At 54.3% G+C, this 16,207-nt stretch overlaps 1 pseudogene; it reads right to left on the reverse strand.

The window, feature by feature from the left end:
- Positions 1–5,004: 5,004 nt before the first annotated feature.
- Positions 5,005–16,207, reverse strand: part of LOC141938261 (hydrocephalus-inducing protein homolog) — a 132,595-nt pseudogene continuing 121,392 nt past the window's right edge.

Consider the following 16,207-nt stretch of genomic DNA (forward strand, 5'->3'; position numbering starts at 1 on the left):
CACGCGATGCTCTCCCCCCAGGTAGACCCCCTGTTTTCGATATTCCAACATCTTTATCTCTTGGGAAGGAATGTAGTTTCTCAGGCCGTCTCGGCCTTGTTTTTGTCCTTGAACACAGCTGCAGCTTGTTGTTACAGTGAGGCCCCTCGGTTTGGATTGCTCATAATATGTCCGTTATTTTCCAGCCATTCCACAAATCCCCCTTTTTGTTTTTGAGCGATCCAGACTTCTCTTTTCTTAAACATTTGTTCACCCAGACTATTCAACATTCGTCACAAACACTGAAACAGACAGGGAAGAAGCAACATCAAGATTAGTAAACCTACTAGCACTATCAATACTCTTTTGACCAAGGTCTGCAACCAGCCCCTCATCCCGAGTCTAGTCGTCCAAGATAACAAGGACCACTGACAGGTCGTACAGGAATACCAGGCCATGCTCTATCCATATTTTCCAGCCATTCCACAGTGGGGAGCTGCTCGATCCCATTGGTTCTAGGGAATCCTCTGCAGTGGGGGGCTGGCGCAGGGACAGGGCACAGGGCTGGCAGAGAGCGCACTTGGACTTGGTGCCAGTGCCATGAACTCCTGTGACGCTCCGGCAGCTCGTTTGTGACTGATTGTTGCTGTCTCCTGTCTCAACAACTGGGATAAGGTGGTGTGGGGGTGCAATTCTCACCCCTCCCCGCCCCTCCTGGTTGGGTGCTTGGTGCTGGGTGTGATTCCCCCCACCTCCCCCAGCTGTGCCGCGTCTCTGGAGATAAGGACTGAGAACGTTACCGAGCCTGGCTCCTGCCCTCCCACCTGCTGGGAATCGGCTCTAACAGCCCCTCATCTCCTCAGGGCCTGGCACACCTGGGCCTGGGCCTGGGGTGGGGCCAGATGGGAACAAGAACAGAGTTGCACATCTATCAAGTTCTTGTGCAGCTGCTGGACGGCATCAGAAGGGACCTGACAAAAGTCAATTATCTTGGACCCTCTAAACTGCGACCCCCAGGGAGACCCTTGGAGCTCCCCTGGATCCCAGCGGCCTGTGACCAGCATCTCCCCTGAGCTGGAGCCTCGCAGGGACCAAACCCTGGAGGTGTCGTCTGCTGCCAGAGCTGAGGGCAGGCCGGGGCAAGGTCCCCCCGCTCGAGGCTCAGGGATCGCCCGCGGGGGAATGCCGAGGCCTTGGGAGGATTGGCTCTAACCTCGAGAGGAGGGAAATGTTCTCTGAGCTCGCTGCTCTGTCACCTGCTCGGTCTCTGCTCATGGCGGGGACGGACCCTTGTTTCTGGGTGTCTGTCCGTTGGTGGATGCGCAGGGATCGATGGATCAATGAAGGCACCGGGAAGTGAGGGAGTGTGAATCTGGGCAGTTCAGAATCTGTGAGTAAGTCGCTTTTCTTTCTTTCAGCATTTCTGAATTATTTTGTAATGATAAATTGCTGTTAGTTATTAATAAATCCAGATTTCCTGCTAAACCATCACCGTGTCAATACTATCAACCGCGACACCCAGTGCCCCCCACTATGTGCCAGTGGCTCTCCTAGTGCTCTCCAGTATGTTTCAGTGCCCTACATTCTGTTCCAGTATCCCTCCTAATGCCCCCAGTATGTCCCAATGACCCTCTTAGTGCTCCCCAATATATCCCAGTATGTCCCAGTGCCCCCCAGTATATCCCAATAACACTGCTAGCATTCCCAAATATATCCCAGTATGTCCCAGTGCCCTGCAGTACGTCCCAGTAACCATCCCAGTGCCCCCCATTGAGACGGACACGACAAACACCAAATTGTGCAAAAATGGCTACTTTATTGTTCTAACAAGCCTTTTTATAACTTTATGAAGAGTATGTGTCCATATATGATTGGTTTAATTACAGACTAACAGTTCATGACTGGATGACCTCTTCTCTGCCGCAACCTCGATAACCTTCCTCTCCTTGCGGTCAGGGAGTTCCAGTCTGGCAGTTCCTTAATCTTGTTTACTCAGCTCTTCTCGGGACTTTCAAGCCTCTTAAGGGTACGTGGTTATCTGTTCAAGGTCAATATCAAACTTCCATTCTGATCCCTCGGACCAGCCGAGGTCTCCCATAGTACCAGTACTGGTTCCCAGCTCCAAGCACAGAAGAGATGCTGGGCGGCTCAGGCCGCATGCTCTGCCCAAGCCAGAAGGTCACTGGGGCACAAGGGGCAGCCCTGGATCTGAGTTCAGGTGGGAGCAGTGTGGGAGGCTCCCACGCCCCAGCCTTACCATGGGTCCTGGCTGATGGTGGGATACAGGCAGATACCCCTGCAGTGCACCTGGTACAGTCGCTTTGTCCCCAGGGCCTCAAAATGCAGCGTCTGGTCAAACTGCCCCGGCACCGTGGAGCTGAATTGGACCTTCAGTTCCACCTCACCGTGGGCAGGCACTATCCACCGGCAGCTGCTCAGCCCGGCAATTAAAGAGGAGGCTTCAGACATTGCTAACGAGCAAACAAGAGAAGGAGGAGGCTCATGGACTCGCCATCCCGTGGAGGCACCAGCAGAGGGTCCCTGTGGAGCTGGGGATGATGGACCCCGTTTGGCAAGATGGACGTGAAGCAGAGGGATCACCTCCTCCCTCACAGCTCACCTGACGGATTTCCCCGGGAATGGGACTGTGTCTGTGTCGCTTTGGTGTGCCTCGGGGGGCCGCGTGGGTGCTCCCGTGCCCGGCGCCTGGAGACCTCTCCTGCCCCGGCTGGAGCTCCTCTTCTCCCTCACAGCCTCCCGCCTGCCCGCGGCTTTCTCCTTCCCCGACCGACCCCTGCTTGGCGTGACCTGCTCCTCTGACACCTTCACACCAAGGGAGAGAGGTGAGACCTGCCCTGAGACACCCCCATCCTGGAGAGAAAGCTGCAGGTTTGTTAACAGACAGGAGGGAGAATAAACCACCAACCACCTCTGCCCATGGATTTGGTCTTCCTTATGGGACTTTGTTTCTCCTACAACACCCCTCCTTGCCCAGGACCCTCTCCTCAAGGGAAGTTGAAGGTTTTAGCTGATTTATTTTTTCTCTCATCTCACAGAACTGCCCTATGTCTCAAGCAGAGCTGTATCTTTTAAACAGACAGGAGGGATGCCTGCAGACACGGGGCCCCATCATGTCTTCACTGCCCTTCCACAGTGATCCTTTTCCATCCCACCTGCCCCCCATGCCCCCATCCAGCCTGGCCCCTGCCCTGGCACCTTCACTGCAGGCACAACAGGGACGTCCAAGAAACTTCTGGTTTCCTTCTTTCCTTCTTCTGCAGTGGCACCTTCTGGCACCACAAAGGTGAAGTGCTCGAGGGCTTCTCCTGCTGCAGGGACCATCCGCTTCTCCGGGTAGCGGATCACAGAGTAAAAAGCAGTAGGTGGAATGGGAGGCCCCGAGGGACCCAGTCCCAGGTCATCCAGGATCTAAAGCATAAGAGAAAACCCTGTTTATACTCCCGTCGCCTTCATCCTCACACTTCCTGAAAGGCACTGAGCTTTTGGCAATGGGTTTTTTTATTTACATGGAGTACAGTGCTTTTTTATGCCCAGTGGGGTGGGCAGGCTCCAGAGCAGTGCCAGGACCTACAAGTGGGACCTAGAGAGAAATCTCAGCTCTGAGTGACTCGGCTGAAGGAAACAATGACCAGGAGTTGCCCTGCCCTGGGACCATTTTTAATGATTTCCAGACTGGGAAACTCTCCAAACAGAGAGGATGTTCTAACAGAGAGCCCTCCCTCTTTCCACCCATCTGAGGGATGGCAAGAACTTCCCCAGCCATGTGGCTGCTGTGAAGCCATCGTGGAACATCATCAGTGTCCTGGACAAGGCTCTGTGCTGTTGTCACCTGGTTGGACACAATGCACCAGGGCCCAGACCACGGCAGGCTCAGCATCTGAGCCTCACAAGGGCTTTACCTGCTCTGCCGCTGGCAGCTTGCCACTCTCCAGGATCGCCCTAGTCACATCTGCAGAGCTCAGCACCTGGATGTCCAAGCAGGGCACCCCGACGTCCTGGCCCCTGGCTGACCCTTCTGCACCTTCCCCTTCCAGCCCAGATAACTTGGAGACCTCAAGAGCCTTCAGTTTTTCTAGATGCTCCTTCTCTCTGTCCTTTTGGCTCCTCCGCCTGGATAAATGCTGGCGCTGGCCTTGTACTTGGTGCTGCATCACCTCTTGGTTCAGAGGGGACAGCAGGATACCCTGAGCCCTGTCCCAGGATGACAAAATGTGTGTGACATCCTTCTGTGATGCCTCGTAGATCTTAAACCTCAGGGCCAAGTTCTTCTCGCTGTCACTCTGCGCCTCAGTTTTGGTTTCCCCCTGTTCTGGGTCTGCAGGTTGCACAACCTCCACTGGGCAGGCCTCTGTCGGGGGAGCCTTGCTCTGCTTTTTCTTATCTTCCTTGTTACTTGCAAGAGAGTCTGGGTGCTCCTTTGCAGATCCCTTCTTCTCTCCCCCCTCGGTGACATTGGACAGGTTGCCGGTGGATGCGCTGGTGTTGCTAGTGGATGCATTCGTATTCTGGGCAGGAGGAGCAGGAAAAAGCTGTGAGCATTTCAAAGCACCAACTCAAATGCTGTAGGACAGCGGCGATCTTTGCAATAGCACCCCACGCCTCATCTGAGACCTGTGCTAGGTGCTCTACAAATCCCAATTCAGAACACAGCTGGTACCCAGCTGAGCTCAACTGAAACTAAACTCCCCAGTGCCAGACTGATGAGGAGTCCTGCAAACCAGCTGAGAAACAGAACAGCTTCCCCAACCCAAACAGGGAACTTAAGACACCTCCTTACTCCCGTGCAGTCCTCCGGGCACGTTTCTGGTGTGCTGAGCATCCATCCCTGTGTCTGGCTGACACTTTGGGAAGTCTGGCTGCTAATGAATACCTAAAGGGCCTGGTGGTATCTCCTGCCAGACAGGTAGCAAAAGACACCACATCCCAGGCGGGTCATGGCTCAGAGGTGTAAGTCACATGCAGAACGGGGAGAAATGCTGAACTAAAACTATCTAGGGCTTGGAGTTACGTGAAGCCACGACTCAAAGGCAGCACGACCCTAGAAGAACAGCTCTACCCAACAAACCCATGCGAAAATACCCCTGGTGAAGCAGCAGCACGATCAAACACTGGCTGCTGTTTCCCAGCACAGCCCCGTGTGTTGCTGATGGCCAGGTACTCACCCCCAGCACTGCGGGTGGCTGCTGGCTTCGCCAGGAATGGTACGGCTCAGCAGGCGGGTCCCCAGGGCTTTCACTCTTCTCTATAAACACAACCACCCACCTGCCTGACTCCAGGCTCGCTTTTCTTCCTTGAAGCATTTTCTTTGTCTTTTCCAAGCTTTCTCTTGGCCCACTTAGACAACTTCTTCAGCAATTCTTCCTCTCTCAAGCGTTCGAGCTCCCACCGGTGCTTTTCCTCAAGCTCTCGAGCCAGCCACTCCATCTTCCTTCAGCAAGACAAACAGAAAACATCCCCGAGAGTCACCGCCAGAAATCGGGGCTCGCTGCAATCCTAGCTGGTCCCACACTTCATTCACTGACCCTAAGGCCAGGCACAACTGTTAGACCAGCTCTGTGGACTTCCCTCAACCTGGGGAGGCTGGGACATCCAAAGTGAGGGAAGTGGGAGGGGACCTCCAGGGCCAGCCAAATCTAGGCTTTGCTGTCACAAGGTCTAAATTGCACTACTTCTCCAATAAGGTCCACCTGGACACCTCCAGCATGCTGCCAAAGACTGATCCACCATTGCTCCACACTGGAGCCTGAAGCTCTCAATATCCAGCTCACAAATCACTAAACCAGCTCACAAATCACTAACACCTGCTTATCCCTGCACCAATACTTGGCTTATCTAGCCCTTCTCCCTGGGCACAGCCTGCTCCTTAGCAAGACTAGCCATATCAATCAGAAAGCAAAGGCTGCAGTAACTGCCCTCCTGCAAAACAGGCTCCAAACAACCAGGTTTCCTGCTGGAGCCCAGCTGGGACCATGGGAAACTTGTGCTGCCTGTCCTGGAAATCACAGTTTGAAGCAGCCCTAGTGATCTCCTCCCAGGGAAACAAACTTCAGCTGGGGTTGAAAGAAGTGCTGAAACACAGGCTCGCTTTAAGCAAGTCCCTCCCCAAGTTTCAGGCAGGGGTTATGTACCGGGTCTGGCTGAGCCAGGATTGGTTCCCCTGTAGCAGCCCTCATGGTGCTGTGTTTTATGTTGGGAGCTGGCAGGGTGTTGATAGCACACTGGTGTTGTGGCTACTGCTGAGTAGTGCTTACACAGCACCAAGGCTCTTTCCGACATTTCCCCCCCCACACACTGGGATGGGGTGGGCAAGATCTTGGGAGGGGACACAACCAGGACAGCTGACCCGAACTGACCAAAGGGATATTCCAGACCATATGACGTCTGCTCAGTCTGCTCAGTCATAAAGCTGGGAGAAAGGAGGAAGGGGGTGGGGTCACCCTTGGTCCTCCGAGGCAACCACTACGCGTATTGGAGCCCTGCTTCCTGAGAAGGCCCGACATCGCCTGTTCATGGGAAGTAGAGAATAAATCTGTTGGTTTTTTCTTTTTTTTTTTGTTTCCGCACGCGGACCTTTGCTTTGCTTATATTAAAACTGCTTTTGTTTTACCCACAAGGGTTGGTTATTTTCTTTCCCCTCTTTGCCCTGTTGAGAAAAAAGGGGAAGGGGGGGAAGTGATAGAGCGACTTGGTGGGAACCTGGCATTTAGCCAAGGTCAAACCACCACAGGTTAATAGGGGCTTAAGCTTATCCTGTGTATCCTCTTGAACAGGGCTGCTTTGCTGGATCAGAGCTTCTCCCAGGCTCACCTGCTGCTGCAGCTGAAGGTGAGCCTAAGAGACACCAGCTTTTGTGGCTGGTGTCACTCAGTAAGGAAAACCCTGGGAGCTCAGCAGTGCAAGGGCCTCCCTCACCTACAGCAGGACCGGGATCCAAACCAAGCCAGCACAGCTGCGCCTCAACCAACCCACACCACAACCCCTCTGGTTTGGAGAAGAAGGGCGATGAAGATGAGAACGAACATAATTAACTTAGAGACACTTGTAAGCACTGTGGCAAGGGAAGCACAGAGCCCAGCTCCCTGCAGCCAGTGTCAAAGCCGAAGGGCTCACCACTAAAACGGAGAGAAGATGTTCTCATCTCACCGGAGGAAGGTCCCTCCTCTGCTGGGAACCAGGGAGGTGGAACTGGCAATCCTTGTGCTGCTGGTAATTAATGCTTTTGGCCTTGGTAACCCCTCTGAGCACAACCAAGGTCTCCGGAGCAGGGAAACCCTTTGGGGACACTATCCTGGGGAGGCACCCATTGAAGGCTTACAGACCTTTTCTTCCTCTCACGCTGGACTTGCAGTATACTGTTATCAAACTGAATTTTCTCCTCCTCGGTGAGGGCATCATACTCGTCCTCTTCCATTTCCCAGAGACGTGCTTTCGCCCTCCTGGCAGCTTCCTCCCACTCCTGTCCTTCAGCACAGACCAAGGAGAAACCATCAGTGCCTGCAAGCAGAGCTTGCTGCTCTGGGTGAGCTGCCAGGATTCACAACTCTGTCCTGACCCAGCCTATCATCCTGCCAGGAGATACTGGCGAGCTCACATCCCTGCTTCAGAATTCAGATAAGCCCCCAAACTATCGCTGGCCAGTGAGTTCCCATGCCTTGCCTGGCTCACATGCACCAGCACTGTGGACAGCTGGCCAGTGATTAGTTATTGAGCCACAACAGCTTGCACTTGTGCCCGGGCTTTAATGTTAGAGACTGAGGTCAGCCTCAGCATTGTTGAATTTTAAGCAGCTGTGAGCTGAGTGCTGGCTACACCGAGGCAGAAGGTGGAAGGATTAATAAAAACATCTCTTACAAGTTCTGCTGGTAACCCAGATACACACGGGTAAGGCTGAGGGCTTGAGAGAGAAGATTTCAGAGTTACGGAGACGAAGAGTCTCACCTTCCTGCTCTTTTGCGGCCATCTCCCTGGCTTTCAAAGAAGCATAATCCTGGAACAGGTTCACAAAATAGATGTAAGGCCGATTTCTGACAGCTTTGAGCAGGCAGAGGAGAGCAGACGCCATGTCGCGTGCAAAGGGGGTCTCCAGGCCATCAAACACCACTCCCTGGTAGCAGTCACTCAGCTGCAGATAAAGTCGAAAAGGAAGAGAAAGTCAGCTGTTGCACGCATTGGGCTCTCAGCTAGTCACTAAAGCCTGATGTCAAAGATCACCAGCCATCACAGTTCCAAGTGCAGCAGCTCAGACAAGCTCTGATCTTTCCCCACGCTCTGCCAACTTATGGCATCTGCAGCTTCACCCACGGATCCCTGCACGCAGCCCAGGACTCCTCCAAGAGCAGGCACAGCCCTCCTCCTCTCTGAATTGTACCTCGCTGCCTGTCTCTCTGTAGCAAGAACGTACCATTTGCCCCCACCCCACGTACCTGCAGCCTTTCAGAGAGGATGGCCACCAGCAGGTCCTCGGGCAGCACGCAGCTCCTAAAGCCCAGCTCTCCTGATGTGCTGCCACTGATGCTCAGCCATCGCTGTGCAGGAACGCAGGGAAGGGGAGAGAGGTGAGAACTTGATGAGCCCTGTAATGTTGAACACCACAAGAAAAATCAACCACTTTGGAAACCCCCAAACAATTCCAACTGCTGGGCTTGGAGCTGGGGTTTCTCACTAGCAGGAGACTAGAACAAAACTGCAGGCCAGCAGCTCCAGGGGACCATGCTGGAGGGTGCATCCGTGGCCAGCAGAGACCCAAGCTTGCAAGCCCCCAGCACAGCACCCGGCAGCTTTGCCCACTGCTGCAGTCACGTTAGCCAGGACTGCACTTTGCCAACAATCTGTTAAGATGCCGTAGAGTTTTTCTGCCAGAGCACAGGGTTTCATTCCCACCCCGAGCCACGCCCAGCCTGCCCAGCTGGCTCTCTGCACTACAGACCCCCGCACCAGGCTCTGGGTGACACAGAGCCTCCACTGGAAGCGGCCCCTTCACTTCTCAGAGGCAATAGAAAGGTCCCAGGCATTAACCAGTGCAGATCGTGCTTCACCTGGGAGCCTGTCAGATCCATCAGATGCTGTTTCTGGGATTGGGGTGTGGGGCCATCTGTCTTCTTCTTGCCCGCCACAGCGCTCACCTGGCCTCAGGACCTGACGGACCGCAGGCTGAGTTTGTCCACAGAGCTGGACCGTCTCATGTCTAGGCTGCGCTTGGCCCTGGTGTCGAACTGCAGGCTGAGGGACGCATCTGCGTTGTGACCTGTGGAGTGGACAGACGCTCAGTGGGGAGCAAGCAGGCACCTTCCACCCCAACGGGCACAGCCCTGCGCCCTGGCAGGGACACGGCCATTGTTCCCCAGCCTGCTGGGCACTAGCAGCACCGATCTCCAGAAGCAGCTCCTGCCCTGCTTCTCTTATTAGCATGGTAAAGCACACCATCTGATACTGGATTTTAAAGCCAGAGAGTTTTTAAGGCACAGCTCCGCGTCCCTCCTCACAAATGTGCACTCAGGTGACACTGCACACTAGCTCCCCTATGGATCAAGCCAAGGCTCCACCATCCAGGAGCATCATTTGTGTACCTTGCACCCATCCTGCATTCTCACATGAAGATGGTAACATGCAGCCCCGTCCCAGTTGCATCCCCCATCTCCACTGGAGCTAAATCCTCCGCATGGGATAACCCCACCTGAGGCCCAGACCCTTCTTCCTTCCACCAGCTCCCAACCCAACCAGGTTCAAAGCAGAGCAATGCAAAACTTCCCCCACCAGAACCAGGGTCTGGCCTCACCCTGCAGAGCGCGGGGCACCAACTGCCCAACCAGATTTTCTAAAAGTCTCTGGTCTCAGGTGGAGAACAGCACCACATGCACGAGCTGTGTGACCTGACAGTGTGTCTAGGAAAACCTCTGGAGAAAAGAGCTCATCTGCAGCATGTCTCATCTGAAAGTCTGGGAGGTTATTCTTCCCTTCCTCTCATGTTTCTGAAGCCACACTCAAAGTCAGTTGTCTAGTGCTTAATGAGCAGCTTCAGAGGGCTTCTTTGTTGTTAAAGTGGGCAGCAGTTCTGCCTGATGGCCACGAGGAGCCAGCTGGATTCAGCTTTGAGGAAATATAAAAAACCCCTGAGAAAAATACAGGTGTGCTTCACCACTCCTAGGAAAAGGAGTATGTGCTGAGAAGCCCAGAGGCAGTAAAAGTGCCCCTGTCTGAGCCCTTAAAACAGAGATTATTTTTTTTAATAACACGAGATGCTTTATGAAATGGCTTTGCATTTCTACATGCTGCACCCATGTTCCCTAGGAGACCCAAGGGCTGTCAGACTTCCTCTCTGGAGCAAGCAGAAGTGGATGGTCATGGTGGGTTTCTGAAGCGCTGCTCTAGGTCCAGCGTTTCTCCTTACCGGCACCCTCTGCCTCCTTGCAGCTCTGCTCGATGGCAGCCCCGATGCACAGCTCCCGGGCGCACAGCCCTGCTGAGCTGCTCCTGTCCGAGATGGTTTCTCTCACCACGGTGTCGATGGACAAGCAGGCAGCGCCATAATATTTGGACAGGGCAACCGCTGCTGCTGTCTTTCCTTGAGAGAGAGGAAGAGTGCTCGGTGACACTTGCATGTGAAGCATTTTCAGGACAGGCTCTAGAAAGTCCCCAGACAGGATTTCAAAGTTTCAAGGACAGTCGGAAATCAAGTGCCCCTTTAGGGGAGACCATGACGGAGGTAGTTGAGCATGGCTAGAAACATTCTCCTCTAGAGCCAGGAGGATCACCTCCACCTCACATCCAGCTGAGCACTTTGTCCCTCGTGGTGACCTCAACCCTGGGCCAGAACATTGTTTCGAGCCCTGTCCCGCCACCACTCAGAGCGTTCACCAGCCTGTGCTGGCCAGCGCTGCCTCAGGCAGCGTCTGGGCACGGTCTGGGGGTCAGCGTGGGCGAGGGACTGCTCCCATGAGGCAACATGGGCACTAGGCACTGTGCTCCCACGAAGCAACGGTGACGTGGTCACCCTGTGTGGGGGAACGATAGCCTAGCTGTGTGGACACAGGGTGAGCCACAGCACTTGCCCCAGCTGGTGAAGGCCTGGGACCATTTCATGTACCAGCAGAGCTGTGGCTTACCTCGCTTCACTTCAACTGGTCAACCAAGCACCACAACCCACCAGGATGTGTCTCTCCTGCTTCCCCACTCCTTGCAGACATGGGCTGCGGCTCACCTACCTGTCAGGGGTGCCCCATGGATGATGACGACGATCCCTCGTGTGCGCCCCTCTGCAGAGATATCGATGCCAAGGTGGCGGGCGATGGCCCTATAGACAGGGCTGTCGGCCAGTTCTCCCGCAGCTGCCTTGTTGCTGGTGATGCTCTGCCGATGCTCTGCTGTGCAGAACCAGATAGAAAAGTCAGCCTCCTGCCTACCTATGATCCTGATCATCCTCCCCATCCCCTCAGATCCTGGGAGAGAAGACTCTGCTGAAACCAACACCACACCGAGGTCTCACCATGCCCCTCCTTTAAGCTTGTGCAGATCAGGGTCTGCCCTAGATGGTGGTCAAGGTGCCTGTTCAGAGTATAGGAAATGGGGTGGCAGAAAGAGGAAAGAGCAAGCATTTGGCAATACCTAAAAGGACTGGGCCAAATCTCCCGTGCCCTGTCAACATGGTCCTCATGGGAGTTTGGTCCCAGGTCCTGCTGAGTAAAGGGGGGACAGGCAGAACCAGGCATTTTACACCGTCCCAAGGGAGAGGCTCCATTTGTGGATCAAACCATTATCCAAAAGCTGGATGCTTTAGGAATATTATACCAGGAGATGTAGCTGGGCTCTGAATTCACCATAACAGCATTTGCAAAGAGCTCCCACCTTTGCCCTTAGGAGGTCACCAAAAGCCATCTCGCTTGCAGTGTCACGCAGGACAGAGAGCGCGCTGCCCTGCCTAGGAAAGGGAACAGCATCATCCTGATCCCAGCAGCTCCTGGGGGAAAAGGTGCTCATTTGGCAAAACTGGGGAGAACCTCTCTGGCCTCTCACTTGTCCCTGCCCTGTCTGCAACATTACCCATCCCCTGTCTTTTCTCAACACCTTCCCCCTCCTCCGCATTCAGATTTAGAGTCCACTTGTTGGACTGGCTTTCATCAAACACGGAGGGGAAAATGAATGAGCTCTGGGATGAGACAGTGTGAATGATCCCAGCAGAGGACTTTCTTCCTTGATCTGACAGAGACTGGACATCTTCAAAGTTTGCTGAGGAGGAAGGCCACAGGGAGGGAAGAAGAGGGTGGACATGGCCAGGCAATCTGTTCTTTGACATTTGCCTCTTTGCACGGCCACGTGCAAAAGATGGAAAGTTTCCCAAGGAGAAGTCTGTCCAGGCTGTCTCTGCCCTCGGGGGGATTTTGAGTTTATGCTTTTGGTGCTGGGAAGGAACAAATATAAGATAGCTGGTGATATTAGACCTGGTCCTGCTGGCTGAAGAACTCATCCAATCCTATTTTTTGTGGTTAGGGGACACAAGAGGACAACATGATTATTTCCCCGGTCCATGGTAGGCAGATATGAGCTTGCTTTGGCTGCACTCAGGGCTGGTAGGGGATGCGTGTTACAAGCCACAGACCTTCATGCTGGAATTTCTCCACCAAGCTGGGGAATGGGTGGCTGCTAAAAGCCTGGGCTTCCCATGGAGAGCTTGGGGCGTGCGGGCTGGACTCCCCGCTGTGTCCACACTCAGGACAGCCAATGCCAAACCCTTACTGTTGTCCTGGCCTGCTGGTTCCCCAGTCTTGGACTTTGTCTGCTCATCCTGCAGCCTCTTCTGGTCCTGATAGTACTCCAGCACCTCAGGGGGCAGCTTCTCACCCGGGGCACGCAGAGGCAGCAATAAGGTGTTGTGGCAATCGTAGTCTTTAAGCGTCTGCAGGATCTGTGCATGTAGGGAAGAGAAGCCATATGCAGGACGTGTTTCTAACAACACGGACTATCCAAGCCCCTCCACAGTCTGCCAGCAGAGCTGGCTAACCCTGAAATGCCACCAGACTTTGCCCTGGGGACTGTCTCCATCTCCCTGGCACGAACCCGGGAATGCTGGAGCACTGTGAAGCTACGGGAGCGTGCACATGGGGGCCAGACCTTCCCTCTCACCTGCTCCTCAGCAAGGTACTGCTGGTCGAACTCCAGCGAGTAAAACTCGATGGGGAACTCGCATGGGTTCTTCACCACCACCGTCCCCTCTGCTCCACAGCTGTACGGCAGCAACGGTCCCAGCTCAAGCACTGGGGGGCTGAACTCCAGCTGTGGCTCCAGCCCACACCCCAAGACCTGCAGTTGGAGGTGCTGGCTGCTCTGGCAAATGTTAATCTTCAGCTCACTTCTATAGGACTTCTGAAAAGAGAGAAGCACAGAAAGCTCTTCCATGAAGTCCCAGGTGACAGGGCCTCAAATTCAACTCTTGCCCCAGGGCAGGGGTGTCACCAGTACCTCTAAGGGGAATAGAAAACAGATATTTACTTCCAGCAGGGGCTACAGCATCTGCATACTGGCTCTGAGTAACTGGGATGAATCCTGGTGTGAAGTGTAACTGGATATTTGGGTGTCAGACGAATCTAAAATGCACTGTCAGATGTTTTCACCTAGTCACGAGGGAGTGTGATGCTCATGAGAAAGGTCCTCAGGGTTATGTTGCCCAGACACAGTCCTGGCACTGCTGCATCAGGCAAACATCAGCTCTATGAATGAGGCAGATGAGCTCTCACTGGCTAGAAATAAGGGTCGTCTTCTCTGCTCAGTGATTGGCTCTGGTCAAAGCCAGACACAAGATGGTTACACCTCTACAGCAATTAAAACATCCCTGGGACTGTTCCCAGGCACGGAAGCACTTGTGTCCATCCTGTTACCCACTGCCAGTTTCCAAGTCACAGTGGCCACAGGCAAACTGCTTTTGGGAATGCCCCATCATTTCACCTGACTCCCAGACTGCCTGGGAACGTGCAGGCAGGCTGGGCCAGAGCCACAGGGACTGCTGGCAGCACACCACTGCAGACAACTGTCCTGCCGTGCCCAGGAAGGTGCCTGGTGGCTGTTTTGTCTGCTGGTACCAGCAGCAGGACTTGCCTAGATTGGCCCTTCCAGGGTTATCCCCTGCAAGCGCACCAGCTGCTCTGCACCAGGGCGTTGCAGCCTTAAACAGGCCTGTGGAAGGGGGAGACGAGGGCAAACAGGCAGATTTCCCCCCATGCGTCGAGAGGCAGGCACCTCACCGTGCCCTGATGCTGAGCAAGCTCCCCAGGGGGATTTCAAAGCCCCTCTCAGAAGAGTGTGCTGCAGGGGGAACTGAGGCACAGTGGGTACGGTGCTTGCAGAAAGCTCTCTGTGGAGGCAGACGCCGTCTCCTCTTCCCTGTGCTGGACTCTCGTTACCACACTGCCCTGCCAGACCTCTTGGGGGTGACACTTGCTGATCTCACCTCTTCTGTGGGTGACAACCTGACTCGCACGTTGCATCGCTGTCCTGGAGCGAGGGATCCAGCCGAGGGCAGCGCCTTGAAGACACAGGGCTGGGCCTTCAACTTCTGGGGCACCTTCCGACACATCCTCGCTGGCCAATGTCTGTCCATCTGAGAACAAAAAAACAATTGTGTGAGGTCTCCTTGGTCTGCGAGGACAGACCCTCGGTTCCTCCAGTGCTCTGAGACACCGTCATGGTGCTGAGGGCACCCACAGCCAAACCAGCCGAGGCCACCTGTGGCCTAGAACTGGAGGGAAAACAGGCAGGGCAGGCAGATGGGGAGGCACCATCCTCAGAAGAGGAGGAACGGGGGAAGGTGGCAGAGAAGTGAAGCACCATCTAATGCACAGGTCCAGGTGAGCCAGCCTTGCTCTGTACCCTCCAAAGCTTCCTCAGATGAGCTGTGGCCCAAGTGCTCACGCAGCCACAGGGGCAGAAAGGGCAAGAGAGGCAAAGAAAGCCCAACCGAGAAGTTACATGTTACACATTGTCTGTGCTTTACCTTCTTAACAGGCTCATTTATAGTGATGACCCAGTTACAGGGGACCTGGAGCTGACTGTGGAGCTGGAAAGTTTCTTCCTGGCACTGCCCACACTGGAGAGTGGAGAACTCCAGTCTGTCCCTGGAGACGCAGAGGGATGGCACAGCCACGCTGGCATGGAGGTGGACATGGAACGTGGGGCCTCCTGCTACCTAGGGAAGGACCGAGCATCCAGCTGAGAGCCCCAGTGACATCTGTTGCTGTCACCGACTCTCCACCTGCCCCGAGAGGTGCACGGGCACAGCGGGGTGAGGAAGCACGCCGTAGGTACCTTGATGGGCAGGAGCACGTCCACCTCTCCCAGTGGCAGGTTGGCGCTCTGTGGGTCGAAGCGCACTTCAAACACCTTGGTCTCGCAGCAGAGCAGGTGCTTCACGTGGTCCAGATCCACACTGAAACCTTGAACAGATGAAAATAAAGCAGCTGAGATGCACAATAGACATGAATGTGTCACAAGCACGTTAAGGCCATATGTCCTGGCTGGCAGCTCTGTGAAGGACCCCTTTGTACCTGTGGAGAAGATTGCCACTCCTTCTCCCTTGTCACCATACAAGGAGAAAGGGCTTTCACAGCCAGAATCCAAGACCCACATGGTAAAAAGGAAACATCTCAGTTGAGGAGCTCCAACCATTCCTTCACTAGGCACCCCAGGGAAGGATGCACAGACCTCTCCAAAGGAGAATTTCCAACTAAGATTCCCCCATGCCATGGTACTCCCTGAAAAACAATTTAGAGGAGGCACCTGATCACCCTTCAGACATGGCGAGTCACCATTTGCTGGTACTGCAGCCTTATGTCAAGGCCTGTTTAGAAAGCCTATTTTGATACAACAGAGGGCCTCACAGGCTGTCTTCTCAATAAAGGCTGAACAGAAGTGCTATGGCATTATGAACTTTAAACAAAGCACTTCCAAACCACAAAACGTCCATCTGTTTGCAACACAAGCCCATGGAGTGCCCATCAGATGATGCTCATGGTAGCCAAGAGCAGAAGATGCTGAGAGGTGACCAAGGTGATCAGCCCATCCAGCCCCTGCAGGGAAGTGTTAGGGCAGGCACAGGCAGGCCGGGTCTCTGAGCACTGCTGGCCAGGAGAACTCAGGCTCTAAAGCACCAGGCAGAGGGTCCCAAGGAGGAAAAAGTTATACACACAAGCACTCAAAAAAACTCCCCATGTCTAGTGGCTTA

Source organism: Strix uralensis, chromosome Z (genome assembly GCF_047716275.1).
Source record: "Strix uralensis isolate ZFMK-TIS-50842 chromosome Z, bStrUra1, whole genome shotgun sequence".
NCBI lineage: Eukaryota > Metazoa > Chordata > Aves > Strigiformes > Strigidae > Strix > Strix uralensis.